This window comes from Equus caballus, chromosome X (genome assembly GCF_041296265.1).
Source record: "Equus caballus isolate H_3958 breed thoroughbred chromosome X, TB-T2T, whole genome shotgun sequence".
In the NCBI taxonomy this organism is placed as follows: domain Eukaryota; kingdom Metazoa; phylum Chordata; class Mammalia; order Perissodactyla; family Equidae; genus Equus; species Equus caballus.
The window spans coordinates 102,291,785-102,297,784 of record NC_091715.1 but is presented as its reverse complement, the minus strand read 5'-3'; positions in this window follow the sequence as shown (position 1 = coordinate 102,297,784).

Genomic DNA, 6,000 nt, shown 5'->3' with positions numbered 1-6,000 from the left:
AAGCTAATGTGGTGAGTTTTATTTGTCAAACACATGCTTGGAAGTGAAAAATTAACTCAACATTCTAACTGTTTGAGGAAAAAGAAAGAGTGCCACCTGCTCTCTTAATTGGGCACCATCCTTCTAGTAATTTGCTGCAAGAGAGGAGAGGTATGCCCAAAGGCAGCTCCAAATTCACGTCCCTTTCCCTCCATGATTTAAAGCAGGTAAACAAACAACAGGCAAGTACCACACAGATTCTGAACACCCCAGAATGTGTCTTAGTGACTCAGTCTGGTCACCTTTCTACAGTTGGAGGAAACAGCTGGAGCTCAGGGGCTGTAAGTCCTGATGGTTGGGCCAGTGGACAGTGGCGTGGGGAGGCTGCTGCTCTCACTGAAGGTTCCCATTAGTCAAGTGATACATAAATGCAGGTCATGAAAGTTTCTGGTTTGAAAAATAAAAGATTCTATACCATATGACCCAGCCATCCCACTACTGGGTATCTATCCAAAGAACTTGAAGTCAGCAATTCCAAAAGTCCCATGCACCCCTATGTTCATCGCAGCATTATTTACAATAGCCAAGACATGGAAGCAACCTAAGTGTCCATCAACTGATGATTGGGTAAAGAAGACATGCTATATATATATATATATATATATATATATATATATATATATACACAATGGAATACTACTCAGCCATAAAAAAGGATAAAATCGTCCCATTCACAACAACAAGGATGGACCTTGAGGGTATTATGTTAAGTGAAATAAGGCAGATAGAGAAAGACGAACTCCGTATGGCTCCACTCATAGGCAGAAGTTAAACATATAGACAAAGAGAACTGATTGCTGGTTACCAAGGGAAAGGGGGATGGGGGAGGGCACAAAGGGTGAAGTGGTGCACCTACAACATGACTGACAATAATGTACGGCTGAAATTTCACAAGGTTGTACACTATCATAATCTTAATAAAAAGTTTAAAAAAACTAAAATTAAAAAAAATAAAAATAAAAGATTCTAGACCAGGAAACAAAAAGAATAGAATGATTCTAAAAAAAATAAAATAGGAATTTTAAAAAAACTTGAAGTCACACTTATATAAGTAATTAAATATTTGAAATAGTAGTGAAATGAATGAAAGGAGACAAATTGTATTTATCAAATAATTCCAAATAATATCTGTAGATATCCTGCCTCCATGAGGTGAACCTTAATTCAGCCTCCACCCCTGAGGGCAGGACAGAGTCTGGGAATGGAAAATAGTTACTGTGCACTAGAGAACCTTGACAAACAGCGCCTTGACTCAGTGACGTGGGTCAACATGTCCAGTGACCCCGTGACATCACGTGGGTCTCATGTCCTCTCAGATACGATGTGAGGAGAAGGGCACTTCAACTCTGTGGTATTCTTTCCTGAAACCCATAACCACAGTTTAATCACAAGCAAGATAAACTACCTGATTGTTCAAGAGCGTGACAGTCATAAAAACAGTGTGGCAGTTCAACAGAGAGTTACCACATGACCCAGCAATTCCACTCCTAGGTACACAGCCAGGAGAAATGACAACACATGTCTACATAAAAACTAGTACACAAATGTATGTAGCATCATTATTTATAATAGCCAAAAGTAGACTATCTAAATGTCCACCAATTAATGAAGGGATAAATAAAATGTGGAATATTATTCAGCAATAAAAAGGAATGAAGTACCGCTACATGCTACAACATGGATGAACCTTGAAAACAGTATGCCAACTGAAAGAAGCCAAATACGCGAAAGACCACATAGTGTATGACTCCACTTAGGTGAAATGTCCAGAATAGGCAAATCCATGGAGAGAAAGCTTATCTGTGGTTCCTGGGCCTCGAGGCGGGTGCGGGCTTTGACTGCATTCAAGCACAATGGGACTTTTTGGGGTGATGGAAACATCTAAAACTCGATTATGGTAATGGTTGTACAACTCTACACAGTTACTGAAAGTCATCAAACTGCACCCTTAAAATGTGTGGATTTTGTTCTCTGTAAATTATATTGCAGGAAAGCTGTTAAAAATATGATATTGCCCTGGTCTTCTGTTCTACCACAATAACAACCAACCTCTCTCATACAAAGATTTAGATGCATGTGTATTATATAAATATTAATTCACATAAAACCACCTGGCTTATATAAATATTAACTTATATAAACCACATGTTTAATGAAAACATTAATTTATATAAAACTGTGACTGTGTCTCATGCCTGCTGACTCTATGTCCTGTCTTCCTGCAAGCAATGACCTTCTCCCACACAGGTGACCTCAGGTTGTGCTTGTGTGTAAAGTTTCGTTCACTTGTGATCACTTCCACATCTTCCGACTGTGGCATGGTTTGAGAGTGGGTCCACGACAGAGCCCAGGGCCTGGCCTGTGTGACATGATGTCAGCATTACTTTCTTCCCTCCTCTGTGGCCTTTCTCATGTGACTCCACTTGGGGTAGACTACACTGGAACTACCCCTCTGGGGGTCCGTATGGCAGAACTTCTCAAGGGGCCACATAGGTGCACACTCTTTACACCATCAGTTCCCCTCTTAGAAGTTTACCTTCAGGCTATAGTTAAGGATGGAGACAAGGATTTGGTTATAAGGATTGCCATCCTGGGAATTACCTAGTTTTCACTTCTGGGTCTGAATTAAGGAAAAAGACCAAATGGTCTGTCCCACGAAGGGGCAGAAGGAAGCAGAGGGAAATGTGATTGTCAGCGCACACACTGATACACACACACACACACACACACACACTCTCTCTCTCTCTCTCTCTCACTCTCTCTCATACACTCTCTCTCATACACTGTTATCACAATACTAAAATTCTCCCAAAATATTTTCTGGATTCAAAGAGGACATATTCAGCTCATCAGTGCAAACAGCCACGGGAAATGTGCCTTAAATAGTGTCCTTTAGCACTGTACAGGCACTGAAAAGATGCCATCCACAGAGTAGACAACAGCAACCATCCAAAACTATATAACACAGGGTTGTGAGAACTGAATATGTCACATCCATAGGATGGAATTCTAGACAGGTAGCAAAAACGAGTTATAGCCAAAACAATGAGGAGAGACGGTCTGTTGCCCATCAGATAAGCAACGATTCACATTATTTCTAATGTGTGGAGAGACACGCATTTTCATACAGCAATGTTAGGACCATACACTAGTAATAGCATTTCCAATGTTGTCTTAATATAAAATATTACATTTTTTCCTGGTTTATAGAGAACGTTTTCAAGAACATATAAAAAATTCTGACAAAGATATTTGTGTATATATGAGCAAGAGTGTTAAGTATACTATTGTTTGTTACAGAAAATGTGATACGGAAACTAAATTTTCACCACCTGAGTATTAGTGAAATAGTCTGGAGCATCATATGAAGAAACACAATTGATATAAAAAAACCTGAAATTTTTAAAAGTACTTAAAATATTATCATAGAAGTATATCTACACGGAAAGAAGGTCATAAGTGCAATAGCAGGTTATAAAGATCTTAAGTGGCCTTGATCCATTTTTGCTAATATAGATTTTTATTTATCCAGAGGTGTCCAAGAGTAAAACTAAAAAATGATCTTTTACTTCCATTCTCATAGAACTTTCTCTTCAACACAGAATGAGGCTGCACTTTCTGTCTCAATATCTCAGTATCCCTGTACCCTAGCAATGCTCCCGTTCCATCCAGTCTTCCAGAACACTCTGTCTGGTGGGTGTGGAGCACAGCCCCTCCCACCTTCTTGCGCCAGCATGTTCAAGATGTAGTTCACGTTTCTGTCACGAGGTGGCACCAATGTACCGCTATCAGCAAACTTTATAAAACAGGGTCATCGCGGAACAAAAAAACACAATATGCTCCCTTAAAACCCAGCCTATGAACCTATGCACAGAATGACTCTAACTCTGTCTGAAAAAACTGATAGGTGTAAAAAGAGACTGTAAAAACATATACTCCGGGGTCCGCATACGATGACAGACCAGGTGGCAGTAGCGCGCCTTGGCAGTGGGTGGTGGGCAGACGAAAGGGCACAGGGCAGGTAGAAAGTGACAGAGAGGATGGGGCGATGGAGCGGGGTCTGGACAGCTGTGTCCAACGTCCTGGACAGGGGATGACACACAGGAGGTGGGAGAAGGTCTGGGCAGCCTGTACAGGGGTGAGGTAATGGAGGGCACAGCACCCTGCTCTCTGGGAGGGACCCCTCTACCGAGTGGACATGTCAACCTGCCCTGATGAGGGAAGAGAACTCCATGAACACAATGTAGACAGAACTGCTTTAATATACATGTTCATTTTCCAAACAGAATTGGTATCTTAGTAAACAAATTGATGATATTCATCCCCCTTTGCTAAATGCACTCCTTTTTCTTAAAAAAGAAAAATGGAGATGGACATCATCAGGTGGCCAGAGCCAGGATGTCAGCTGAGAGTCTCAGACATGGCGACTCAGCCAGAGGGCGGGAGGGATGGAGGGTCACACATTGGTCTAATGGTTTCAGCCAGCGTTTCATGAAACTGTGTAACCTACTGGCAGCCATCCAGCTGTGTCCATCATTTTCTGGGATATTTAAACATGAGATTGGAAGTCTAGCCTTGGCTTGAACTAAAGATAAAGCTGCCCCTTGAGTGTGAGTACTTGAGGTGACAGAGCTAAAGGAGACACAGAAACACACACAGGTACCGGCAGAAACACTTCCAATTCTATTTTTTTCCTACTTAATTTTTCCATGTAATTGAATAAAATGAATGCTTTTCCAAAGTAATGAATACATGTGTACATTAATTTTGCTGAATCTGTTTACAAGTATATTCTGCTTTCAAATTTTCATCAAAATACTTTTTTCCTGAAGGCAATATTTCAAACAATATGTAAAAGTACATTTATACAATGAAGTTACCTGCATCTCTCATGGGCCTGACTCCCCCCCTGACCCTAAGGGGCCTGTTGTCATAGAGTGGGGCCTCCTCTCCAGATGCGTCCCTGCTGAGGAGGGGTGCATGAACACAGACACCCGCCCACACACACACAGGGTCTCTTCCAAAAGAGGAATCACAGTACTCATTTCTTATTATTGTCTTTTCTACTCAATATGAATTCCCAGGATTTATATTTGCATCTTATTAATGCTTGTGGTTTTGGCATATTCTGACAGGTTTATTGTTCACATAATTTTACATGAATTTGCTGTTTAAATTATGAGCCAATCTCTTTGTTTGTTACTAAGTGTGTATCACAAACCATGGATACTAACCCAGTGGCTGAGTTGTAGTCGGTAAATGATTTCTCCTTTGTTTCCACACAATTCCTAGTATGTTCTCCATTTAGAATGTATTTTAAGATTTAAAAATATTGTGACTTAAAAATGATACAGTTCACAATTCTAAAATAGAATGAAAAACACCCGAAGAGCACATAAGGCAGCTCCAGAGGATTCAAGACAAAAAGCGAAAAACTTTAGAATAATTCTGCAGTTAGCTGTTGATCCTGAGAAAATAAAGTTTCCCCGACTTATTTAAATCTCTTAACGTCAGTACCCTAATTTGAATAATGTATATCATGAATAGCTGTGAGGATTAAAGGAAATGCAACAGAAAAAGCATTTGCTTAAAGCAGCTCTGCTCATATCACTTTCCTTCCCTCTAGATGACTTGTCCCACCTGAGCTCCTGCCCGAGCCCGACTCCCCACTGCAGGGATCAGGCCCGGCACTCGGTCACATGCCACAAAAAGTGGGATTTCATCTCCTCTGTCATCTTCACCACCCAGAGGGCTTGTTGAGTGAATACTCCTGGGGCCACATTATCAGGGGAGTGTCATGGACCGTTTCTCCAGCCCTGGAAGCCCATTTCTAAAAGTGAGGCTGCTCTGTGTCCTCTGGGGAGGGCTAGGGATGGAGCCTAGTTCCCATCCTGACGTGTATCTGGAGAGGGGACATAAGGTCTCTGAGCCAGAGCTTGGTCATCTCTGAAATGGGACGTA